This window comes from Marmota monax, unplaced genomic scaffold, assembly GCF_021218885.2.
Source record: "Marmota monax isolate L192 unplaced genomic scaffold, Marmota_monax_Labrador192_F-V1.1 WCK01_AAM20220418_F8-fsc00048, whole genome shotgun sequence".
NCBI lineage: Eukaryota > Metazoa > Chordata > Mammalia > Rodentia > Sciuridae > Marmota > Marmota monax.
Window position 1 is genome coordinate 5850092 of NW_026694895.1, and position 13185 is coordinate 5863276.

The 13185-nt window shown below is 32.8% G+C and overlaps 1 non-coding gene and 1 pseudogene across 1 annotated transcript; one reads left to right on the forward strand and one right to left on the reverse strand.

Moving 5' to 3' along the window:
- Window positions 1–4217: 4217 nt before the first annotated feature.
- On the forward strand, window positions 4218–4304 carry LOC124080907 (small nucleolar RNA U13; annotated as a pseudogene).
- A 3397-nt stretch (window positions 4305–7701) lies between these two features.
- LOC124080898 (U6 spliceosomal RNA) lies at window positions 7702–7809 on the reverse strand. The gene has a single exon (XR_006847896.1). It is a non-coding gene; the product is annotated as a U6 spliceosomal RNA (small nuclear RNA).
- Between the last annotated feature and the right edge of the window lie 5376 nt (window positions 7810–13185).

Here is a 13185-nt window from a genome sequence, read left to right on the forward strand (position 1 = left end):
CTTCTGGAAGTGTCTATTCAGTTTCTTAGCCCATTTATTGATTGGGGTTTTGTTTTTTTTTTTTTGGTGTTAAGTTTTTTGAGTTCTTTATATATCCTAGAAATCAATGCTTTATTGGAGGTGTATGTGGTAAAGATCTTCTCAATTTATTATTTTCTTTGCTGAGAAAATTTTTTTAATTTGAATCCATCCATGTATTAATTCTTTTTTAAAAAAATTTTTTGTAGTTGTAGATGGATAGAATGTCTTTATTATATTTGTTTATTTTTATGTGGCTGTGAGGATCGAACCCAGTGCCTCACACATGCTAGGCAAGCACTCTGCTACTGAGCTATAGTCCTGGCCGAATTCTTAATTTTATTTCTTGCACTTTAGGAGTCTTATTAAGAAAGACAAATCCTAGGCAGACATGGTGAAGATTTTGGCCTATTTTTCTTCTATTAAGCACAGGGTCTCTGTTCTAGTGCCTAAGTCTTTGATGCATTTGAGTTGATTTTTGTGCAGGGTGAGAGATAGAGGTTTAATTTCATTTTGCTACATATGGATTTCCAGTTTTGCCAGCACCATTTGTTGAATAGACTATCTTTTCTCCAGTGAATGTTTTTGCAACTTTGTGTAGTATGACATAACCATATTTATGTGAGTTTGTGTCTGTGTCCTCTATTCTGTACCATTGATCTACCATTGGTGCCAATACCATGCTGTTTATATTAAACTATACTAGCTTTGTAGTATAGTTTAAGGTCTGGTATTGTGATGCCTCCTGCTTCACTTTTCTTGCTAAGGATTGTGTTAACTATTCTGGGTCTCTTATTTTTCCAAATAAATTTCATGATTGTTTTTTCTATTTCTATGAAGAATGTCATTGGGATTTTAGAAGTTATATATGCTAAACCCAAGGCCAGCATCATTCTAAATGGAGAAAAAAATTGAAAGCATTCCCACTAAAAACTGTAAGAAGACAAGGATGTCCTCTTTCATCACTTCTATTGAACATTATCCTTGAAACTCTAGCCATAGCAATAGACAAAAGAAAGAAATTTAAAGGATACAAATAGGTAAAGAAGAACTCAAACTATCACTATTTGCTGATGACATGATCTATATCTAGAAGATCCAGAAAACTTCTAGAACTAATAAATGAATTCAGCAAATTAGCAGGATATAAAATCAACACCCATAAATCAAATGCATTCTTATACATCAGCGATGAATCCACTGACAGAGAAATTAGGAAAACTACTCCATTCACAATAGCCTCAAAAACAAAAACCAAAAACCAAAAAAACCTGGGAATCAATCTAACAAAAGAGGTGAAAGTCCTCTACAATGAAAACTACAGAACACTAAAGAAAGAAATTAAAGAAAACCTCAGAAGATGGAAAGATCTCCCATGCTCCTGGATGGGCAGAATTAATATTGTCAAAGTGGCCATACTACCAAAAGCATTTATATAGATTTAATGCATTCTATTTTTTTATATATTTCTCCAAACCCTCTCTTCCTCTCCAGTCTATTAGAATACTTTTCCAGGTCAGATCCTTTAAATATACCTATAAATATGGGCACTCTCTAACCTTAAATATCAAAACCAAAGCTAAATTCCCACTTTCAGATTTCTCTCTCTCTCTCTCTCTCTCTCTCTCTCTCTCTCTCTCTCTTTCTCTCTCTCTTCTCAAGGCTATTCAACTCATAGGACACAGATTTGACCTTTTCCTAGGCCTAAAGTTGTTCCCTTTTTCCCTATCATTTTATAGTAGTATCTCAGTGACCTTCTTTATTGATGTGACCCTCTAATTTATCCTCTTTTTTACTGATAAAAATTTTGATAGTTTTTAATATCAAAAATTCTTTTGACAGTGACTATAAAACTTGAATTTTAGTGATTTATATGCACTCCTAATTTATTGTTATTAGGGTGAATGAATCTATTTCTGACATTTAGTTTACATTCTACTTCTGTAAATTTAGCTCATGTGTAAAAGCAGACCTCTTCATTGCTCATGTTGCAGTTATCTATGTCCTTGGGCATAAAAGAACACCCTGATATATTTTTGCAACTACTCATATCTAGACTTGTCTCATTCCAGAATTTTCTTGGTCCTTTGGGCTAGTGGGCTAAGCTGAGTTCTCTACTGCAGATGCTTTTCTGACTCACAAGAAAAAAATTTTTTTTGGAGAGGGAAATATCATGACAGCACAAAACTCATAGAAACAATGGAAAATAAGTGTGGGTTTTTTTTGTTGTTGTTTTGTTTTTTTTGCAACAGGTTAAGGAAACAAGGAACAATAAGATGGCAAACATGAGAGACTCACTTTGCTTATTTAGAGTGGCAGCTAGGCTCTGCACATGTCTTACATTTAGGCCTAGATTTGTGGGAGGCCCTTAATGTGCTCAGAAAAACACTTGGGTTCTTTTTCAGTCAACGACTTTAGAGATGAATTAATGAATTAATTAATTCGTTAGAATTAATGAAGAAGAATAAAAATACTTGGAGTTGACAGAAGCCCTTCTCATTTTTCTTTTCTTTCTTTCTTACTTTTTTTTTTTTAACAGTGCTTGAACCCAGGGCCTTTTCATGGTAGCAGGTAGTCTACCACTGAGCTGACCTCCAGTTTGCAGAAATTCTTTTCTTAACATTAAATTACACTAATACACATTGACAAGGACAGGCTGCAAAGAGGAAAACTAAAAATTCTAGAGAAATAATTGGAGTTGACAAAATCAAGTCAATGACCAAAATAAATCTAAAATGTAAAGTCTTTATTTCAGAGAGTTGACAATTATTTGGTAAACATAGGAAGTATAGACTGCCAATAAAATGTCCTATTTTCCCAAATCATCCTGACTAATGCTTTAGGCCTTAAATTATGCACATAATTAGCTAGACACAGATTCTGAACAAATGTATATAATCAAGTTGTGATGGTTAATTTTATGTATCAACTTGACTGGGTTATGGGTTACCTGGAAAGCTAGTAAAATATTTTCTCTGGGTGCATCTGTGAAGATGTTTCTGGATTTTTAATTTATAGACTAAGATCAACTCTTCCCAATGTGGTCAGACACTATTCTAAACATTCAGAATTCTCAGATGGCAGATGGCTGATTGTGGTGTTTCTCAGTCTCCATAATTGCACAAACTGATTCTTATAATAATATACATTATGGGAATATTAATAATATATATTATTATTATTGGGCATGTTTCTCTGGAGAACCCCAATTTATTCAAGCCAATGTTCATGCTCTACATAGGGGAAAAGAACACAACATATTTCATAAATATTTTAGTATTAAGATTTTTATTTGAAATATTTCAAAGAATGAAAGATTTCATAAAAGAATAATTATGCTAAAAAGATCTAAAAGTTTATAAAACGTAAGACTTATTTATATTTAAAGACTGAATATATTAGGGTGGCTGTCTAATCTTTGTTAAATATAACTTTATGTAGAGTGTAAATTCCCTTGGCTTTATAAGCTAAGGGAAGCCTGTGTGTTTTTAAAACTTACTTAACTTTTAAGTTGAATATTGTCGATTACATGCCAGCAAAAGTATAATGAAAATGACAACATTGTATGGATTACTCTAAGAGGATAATAGTAGAAAAGAGCTGAAACTTGAGATAATAATAACATTTGCAGAGAAGAGAATGAGACATTTATATCATTATGTAAATGTATAACGAATAAAATAGTCTTTCCTTAATTAACATAAATTGCAGACTGAGTAAATTTCTAATTCAGTGTAAATGAGCTGGCTGTATAACTAGTTACTTGACATTCAGTCATTTTGCACATGTTTAATTCCATTTTGTTCTTGGTTAAGAAGAAATGCGAAATTTAATATTTTTAAACAAATCCTTTGGGAAACAATTGGCTCCTCAGAAATTACAATGAATCCAGGCACTGTGGTACACACCTCTAAGCTCAGCAACTCAGGAGGCTAAGACAGGAGAATCCAAACTTAGAATTTCTTCTTCATTACTAAAGAATATGTTCACTTGCAACGTACATAGCAAGACCCTGTCTCAAAACAAAAGGTAAAGAGGGTTGGGTATTCAGAACAGTGGTAATAGAGCACCCTGGATCCAATCACCAATACTGGGGGGAAAAAAAAAAAGATTTACAATGAAAAGGTAAATTAGACATAAAAGAATGCTAAATAAGAACCAGTTATTTTAGAGTTTAATTACCTAAAGAAAAGAGTTAGATCCTTCGGTTCATAAGCGTGATGATTGGGTGTGCACGCTCTTGTGTGAGATGTGCCTCCCTCTAAGTCTTGTTACAACATCTGACGTGAAAAAAAGAAAAAAAAAAAGGAAAGAAAAGAGTTAATGTCTTCTGAAACATATTTTTCATTACCATTTCTCTTGCCTAATCAAATTTCCACTTATTAAATGAATAAGTGGAACTCATTCTCCTTATCCTTAGCCCATGATTAATGGGAAAATTGTTTTCTATTTTATTATTCTTAGTGATTACCTTACTTATTACAGTATGCATTTATGATTTATCAAAATGTGATATTTTTGCTACTTTTACCTTATTCCCAGAACATGCTATAATTTCAGAAAGCTATAACAATTTTTATCTTCCATCTAATATACTCTTTTTTTGTAATTTCTTTCTTTATTTTAATTTGTTATATAAGACAGCAGAATGCATTTCAACTATACTCTTATTCTATATTTTTCTCCATACTTTAAAGACAAAAAGTCACTATTATCACTATTTGTGCAATAAATATTCATTTAGATATACCCAAGTGTTTTAATTTTGTTGCTTTTATATCTGTTAACATCTCCAATTGGGATTTTTTTTTCCTACCTAAAGAATATTCTTTATACTCTCTCCAGTGTATATGTGAAAGTGACTGATTCTCAGTGTTTTCTGAGAATCTCCTTATTTCTTCTTCATTACTAAAGAATATGTTCACTGTATATAGATTTCTACTTTAATCATGATTTTTTTCCCAGTGCCTCGAAGTTACCATACCATTGTCTTCTGGCTTCCATTGTTTCTGTTGAGAAGTTAGCTATTGGCTCTTAGAAAATTCTGTCACTAGCCACACAACAATGTGTTGGGTCAATGATGGACAATATATATGATGGTGGTCTCATTAGATTATAATGAAGCTGAAAAATTCCTATTACCTGGTGATGGTGTAGCTGTCATATCACTGGAGTGCAATGCATTACTCATGTGTTGGTGGTGATGCTGGTGGAAACAAACCTCCTGCATTGCCAGTCATGTAAAAGTATAACATATACAATTATGTACAGGGCAATATACTTGATAAAGGTATTACATGACTGTTACTGGTGTACATATTTACTATACTATATTTTTAAATCTTTATTTTAGAGTGTACTCCTTTTACATATCTTTTTTTTAAAAAACATTAACTTTAAAATAGCATCAGGCAGGTTTTTCAGGAGGTATTCCAGGATGTGGTATTGTTATCATAGAAGATGACAGTTTCATGAGTGCTATTGTCCCAGTGAGACAAACTGTGGAGATGGAACACAGAGACATTGATGAGCCTGATCCTGTATAGGATAGGCTAGGTACATTTGTGTCTTTGTTTTTAACCAAAAGTGTGAAAGTAAAAAATAAAAATAATTGAAAAATAGGAAAAAGCTTACAAAACAAGGATAAAAAGAAAAAAAAATATTGCCTAGCTTGGTGGCACATGCCTGTAATCCCAGCGATTTAGAAGGCTGAAGCAGGAGGATTGCAAGTTCAAGCCCAGCCTCAGGAATTTAGCAAGGCCCTAAGCAGCTAAGCAGGACCCTGTCTCAAAATAAAAAATTAAAAGGTCTGGGGATACAGTTCAGTGGTAGAGCACCCCTGGGTTAAATCCCCAGTACCAATGACCAAAAACACAAAGAAAACAATATTTTTCTATTCCACAAAATGTGTTTCTGTTTGAAATTAAATGTTATTACAAAAAAATTTAACATAATTAAAAAGTTTCTGAAGTGAAATTAGAGTAAGCTAAAGTTAATTTATTATTGAAGAAAGAAAATATTTTTAATGAATTTAGTGTAGCCTACTACAGTGTACCCTGTTTATAAAGTCTATAGCAGTGTACATTAATACCTTAAGTCTTGCCATTCACTCACCAATCACTGACTCATCCAGAGCAACTTCTAGTCCTGCAAGCTCCATTCTTTGCAAGTGCCCCATATAGAGATGTTCCACTTTTCATTTATACTTTACCTTTTTTAGATTTAGATATGTTTAGCTACAGAGTACTTACCATTGTGCTATCATTGCCTACGGTATTCAGTGTAATAACATGCTGTTCAGATTTGTGGCCTCAGGACAATAGGCTATACCATAGTCTAGGTGTGTAGAACACTACACCATTTATGTTTGTGTAAGTATACTCTGTGGTGTTTGTACAACGATGAAATTGCCTAAAGATGCACTTCTTAGAACACAGTCCTCTTATCAAGTGACACATAATTATATTGTGCCTTGAGAGTTATTAATCTTTTTTTTCCCACTAATGGCTCTTCTCCTCTTTCCCCCTTCCCACTGAATTTTAATATCTTCTACTTATATTTTCATAAATCTTCTGCAATGGGTGTGATTTCTTATGGTTTATCTTGTTTAGAATTTTTGGGGATTCTTGAATATTTAACATAAATTGCACCAATTTGGGGACAATTCTTTTCAGAAAAGCTGTTATCTCTTCAGACACTGCCTCTTATTTTCTCTCCTTTTCTTCTAGGATTTCAAATATATCTGTTATTTTTCCATAGGTTCAATCCCCAGTACCATCAAAAAAAGAATGATTCCTGGTTGTGCCTTAATAAAAATATAAAATGCCACCCATAAAAGAGATTAAAAAAAAACATGAGTCTGAATTTGATTAAGCCTATAACCAACCTACTAGTTTACAGACAATACAAGTAACACTATTCAGTTAACAATCTTGGCTTTTTTCTTTTTTTCTGAAAATACATATGTTTAATCCCAGAGAAGGATTCTGGCTTATCCTGGATCCCATTTCTACCATTTGGTCTAATTTCTTGGAACAGGGGTTGATAAACTATAGTAGATTATTGTCACTTATGCATCCCTACAAACAGTGATGGTGACTGACAAAATGATAAGCAGTTATGTCAGAATTTGTTGGAAAGTGGAGGAAATAAGGAAGAAAACACCAGATATATATCACAAACAATACAGTGGAAAGACAGGTCTTTTTATGTAATACTTTATTATATGCTGAAAACAGCAATTATTCAGTGAATTATCTAGGATAGTTGCTTAGCAGTTTGATTTTTTTAAGCTTCTAGCCAAAAAATCAGAATGAACTTTAAGGATCAGAGTTAATGGTGGAAATAATTAAGTCATAATAATCTAAAAGGAAAAATATATGAATCACTTTTGATCTCTCACTAGAAAAATCAAAGAAAATACTACAAAATAGTAAATTTGTTCTTCTTTCTTCTCAAGCAATTACATAATTCTAAATATGTATTTTTATGTGTATATGAAAAATGTATAAATATATGTTTCAATATATATTTAAAGTATGTGTATAAAATATGTAATTGAGCTGATAACATATAAAAATATATTTGCCAATATCCCTTATGAGTATATAGAAAAAAAAATCCTCGATAAAATACTAGAAACTGAATCCAACAGCATATAAAGCGGATTTTAAACCATGACTAAGTGAGATTTTATTTTTCATGAATTTGGTTGTTATCCTTGCACAGAGGCCATGATAATCTTCTCTATATCATTCAAATTTTCCTTGTATGTTTGCTGATGAAGCAAGCACCCAAGTGTAATTTATCCCAGGAATGCAAGTTTGTTCCAACATATGAAAATTAACCAATGTAACAAAATACATGATTAGAGTAGCAGGAAAACGCATGATCATCTCATCACAGAAAAATCATTTAACAATTTAGCATCATTTTATGATAAAAAAAAACAAACTATGATTAGAAAGGAACTTTTTCACCTTCACAAAAGGAATTGATGAAAACTTCTCAGCTAACACCACATTTAGTGGTAAAAGGCTACATGCTTTCCCCATAAGACCAGTAAAAAGCCAGGCATATTCATTCTAGTTACTTTCATTTAACATTGTACTGGAGGTTCGAATCAGGGAAGACTGGAAAAGAATTAAAATTATCTTTAGTCTCTAAAACAAGATATTGTGTATAATACCTAAAGAATTCACCAAAAAAAAATTAGATCTAATAAATAAGTTCAGCAAGTTTGCCAGATATAAGATCAATATACAAAAATCAATTGTATTTTCTACTCTTGCAATAAATAATCCAAGTATGAAACTAAGAAAACTATTTCATTTATAGTAACATCAAAAATAATGAAGTACTTAGGAATGAATTTAATAAGAGAGAAAAGTAAACTGAAAACTATAAAATGTTGTTGAAAGAAATTTAAAGAAACAAAAATATGACTCATGTTCATGGATCAGGAGACAATATTGTCAAGATGGCAGTAATCTACAAATTGATCTAGGAATTTAATGCAATTACTCTCAGGATCTAGCCTGGCTTCTCTGTCTATCCTAAAATTTACATGGAAACTTAAGATACCTAGACTAGCAAAAACAATCTTGAAAAGGAACAAAATTGGAGGATTCGCTTTCCAGTTTCAAAACTTATTACAGAGCAACAGTACTCAAGGCAGTATAGAGCTAACATAAGGATAGACATATAGACCACTGGAGTTGAAACAAAAAAACTATCCTAAACCCTAACTTTTACATTAGTTAATTTCCCACAAGAATGCCCAAACAATTCAATGATGGAAAGAAGAATTTTTCAACAAATTATGCTCAGATAACCCTATAGCTACAGGCTAAGAATGATACCTCATACCACATACAAAAATTAACTCAAGGGGAAAGGGGAGGAAGGGTAAAAGTACTGGGGAATGATATTGGTCAAATTATATTGTTATATCATGTGCATATAGGAATAGGTAACAATCAATCCCACCATTATGTACAACTATAGTGCACCAATAAAAAAGGTGAGAAAGGGGGCTGGGGTTGCAGCTCAGTGGTAGAGTGCTTGCCTTGCACATGTGAGGCACTGGGTTTAAACCTCAGCACCACATAAAAATAAAATAAAGATACTGAATCCATCTACAACTAAAAAATAAATAAATAAGAAGTGTAAAAAACAAAATTTAAAGATTAACTTGAAATGGATCAAATACCAAAATGTAAGAGCCAAAATTATAAAATGTGATAGCTACAATTCCCCTAATCTTAGGAGAAAAGATAAGAGTAAATGTTCATGAACTTTGACTCAGCAGTTCTCTGAGTTATGGTACTAGACACATTAAGGATGACAAAAATAGATAAATAGGACTTCAACAAAATTACAAACATTTGTGTGTCAAGGGATACTGTAAGAAAAGTGAAAAGACACCTAACAGAATGGGAGAGAGTATTAGCAATTAATACATTGGACGGGGACTTTTATCTAGAATAGAAAAAGTTCTCCTTATAACTGAATAATAGAAAGACAAATGGCTCAATTAAAAATGTGCAAATTATGTTATTAGTTATTTCTCCAAAGATTTTATACAACAAATATTTGAAAGGGTGTTCAATATCATTAGTTATCAGTGAAAAGTAAATAAAAACCACAATGACATACCACTTTACACCCATTAGAATGACTAGTACCAAAAAGACAGACAACTACAAATATTAGTTAGGATGTGGAGAAATCACTCTCATATAATGCTGGTGAGAATGTAATGCTGCAGTTACTTTGGAAAACAGTCTAATAGTTGCTCAGAACTAACATGAAGCAATTCCACTCTTAGGTATATATTCGAGAGAAATTAAAACATATCCACACAAAAACTTGTACATTTTTCATAAAAACCAAAATATAGAAACAACTCAATGTCCATCAACTAATGAATGAAGAAACAAAATGTTCTATATAGGGGCTGGGGATGTGGCTCAAGCGGTAGCGCGCTCACCTGGCATGCATGCGGCCCAGGTTCGATCCTCAGCAACACATACAAAGAAAGATGTTATGTCTGCCAAAAACTAAAAAATAAATATTAAAATTCTCTAAAAAAATGTGCTATATCTATACAATGAAATATTATTTGGCCATAATACAGAATACTGATGCATGCTATACCATGGGTAAACTTCATGAACATTATGTTAAGTAAAGATACCAGTCATGATAGATCGTATATCACATGATTCCATTCTTTTTTTTGGGTGGGGGGGGTGCTGGAGATTGAATCCAGGGCCTTGTGCAGGCAAGGCGGGCACCCTGCCAACTTATCTATAGCCTCAGCCCCCCATGATTCCATTTTTATAGCGGCAGAAAGTAGATTAATGGTTGCCTAGAGTGGGAGTATGGGATGACAAGATCAAGAGTGATAGCTAAAGGACACAGAATTTATTTTTAGTGTAAGACTTCTATAATTGATTGCAGTGATGTCTGTACATATCTATAATAGATAAATTGCAGGTGAGTATATCTATTTAAAATATATATTTTTTTTATTTTGTTAATTAATTTATTTTTTGTATGTGGTGCTGAGGATCAAACCCAGTGCCTTAAGTGTGCTAGTCAAGCGCTCTACCACTGAGCCACAATTCCAGCTCTGAGTATATCTTAATAAAGTTGTTGTCAAAAATATTTAGATGTTGAAATGTAGGCTTTTTTCATACTGACATACCACTGTTAGATCAATAACTTCTGTGGGGAAAGTGATAATGATAAATGTAGTTATATCCTGAAAATCTAAATAAAGCAAAATCTGGCAGGGATTGAGGAGGCAAAAGAATCTGTTCTTACTTGGGATTACACCTAAGGAAAGGAAATACATGTAAAAGTGAGCTTTAACTTATTGCCTGTACACTTAGTGATAGAAAATGACTTGATAATTTTTGCTACTTATTTAGTTTAGCTGAATGCATCAAAAGAGCCTAATCCAGTAAAATAATATATTCCCAGAGGTTTGGAAACATTATATGCCTCTAATGGCTACTTCAGAACCACTTTTTATAGGTATGAACACTGAGAGACATTTGTTCCAAGGCAGATACAATGCTAGAATAAGATGTTGAAACTTAAGTTTTCAATATTATGACTTGCTGTGGGTAGGTCAAATTGTAAGCCTTGTGTTTTTTGCTTTGAATGTAATATAAAAATGGACGTGAATGCTTCTTTGAAAATAACACATGGCGTAACTTTGATTCATTGGTATATATTATAAAATAAATATGGAACTTCAGGCTTTCTTTTCATGATATATGATCCCAGTCTGATTTTTTATATCTAGTTATGTGGTGTAGGTTTGACATTTAAAATAAAATTGCAAAATGAAAACCCATTCATGTTCCATTTGGAAAGCATAAGTATATATAAAAGAAAATATATAACTTGTTTTAGGAGTCAGAACAAAAGATCAGACTCAGCAGAGTACAGTCTATAATCAGGACACCCTGATCCACCAGAAATACTTTTCCTTTGAGGGATCTCTGCACCAGCTTCTTTTTAAAGGTCTTAGTTTATCATGTGAACATACCACTTCAATCACCATTTATGTGCAAAAATTGCTTGATGCTTCATACTGAGTATATCAGGAAGAGTTTTCTTATTAGAAGCAAATTTGAATATCTTTTGGCTTATGAAGACCAGGAATTATTCTCATTGAGAACACTAGTGTGCTACATGATTAAACACAAAATATTATCAGAAAGTATACAAAACAATAGTGTCTAGGGATTTCAGTGCTTTCTCCCCCAGAGGAAAATCTATATCCTGGCAACCTGCCTCTATTTTCTCAAATAAAGTTCCCACTTAAATGTCTTTTGACATATTTCATCTGGAATATTTTCATGAAGACTGTATGGGAGACAAAGAAGCACCTAAAAACAGACTTAACAGCAGGGCTAAGGATATTGTGAAATCGGTATTATTTTCACTCTTACTTTCTGATTCCCTTTCCCTCCTTCTGTTGCCTTTCCCTCCTTTACCTTGAGTTCATTTCATATTCCATGCAGCCATTCTTTTGAAAGAGAATCTCTGATAAATGAATTTACATCAATATGCAAATAACTGGAAGTTGTTCCTTTAATAATTTTTGTATTTTTTTTAAAAAGCTGCCTCTCAGGCTGGGGATGTGGCTCAAGCGGTAGCCTGGCATGCCAGGGCACTGGGTTCGATCCTCAGCACCACATAAAAATAAAATAAAGATGTTGTGTCCACCAAAAACTAAAAAATAAATATTAAAAAAAGTCTCTCTCTCTCTCTCAAAAAAAAAAAAAAAAAAAAAAAAAGCTGCCTCTCCCTCTCCCTGAGGGTGGGGGGACAACAACAACAACAACAACAACAATATATATATATGACTTCTTGATGTCTGTACATATCTACATATCTATAATTGATAAATTGCATGTGAGTTTTATATATATATATATATATATATATATTTATATATGTATAAACTTCAGGTTTACATGGGGAATATATTTTGGACAAAATCTTTGCACTTATATTCTTCATAAGAAGTCAGTTATTTAGCCTCCCAGCATAGTAAAAGAATCGCCTTAAGTAATAGGTCTACCTTCATTAAGTACTTATTGTTGATGCAACTGTTAAGTGCTTAAAAGAGAAAATATTGTCAGTCTAGAAATAACTATAGCATGGGGTTGAAAGTAGGAAGAAAACAGTAATCACAGTATACTGGCTAACTTTTTCCATCTAGCAAACAAGAATAGGTGGAAACTGCAGGGTGCCGTCACACACACCTATGATCCCAGGTACTCAGGCCAGAGGATCACAAATTCAAAGCCATCGAGAAATTTAACAAGATCCTACCTCCAAATAAAAAAAAAAAGGGGGGGAGAGTTGAGGGTGTAGCTTAGTGTAGAGCACTTGCCTAGTGTCATCACCACCACTAAAAAAAAAAAAAAAGGTAAAAACAGGGAAGGTATGTGAAGTGAGTTTCTTTCCATCTACTTATGAGGAAAGGAACTGAAGACATTGTTGAATTTCTAATGAAAAGCAATGTGGTTAAAGCATAGGAATGAATCTGGGAGGAAACAAATTAGGCTAGTAACCTATTTTTCAATCTGGTATGCGAAATTATTTAACACTGGTTTTATTTTGAATGTCATGATGATGCCC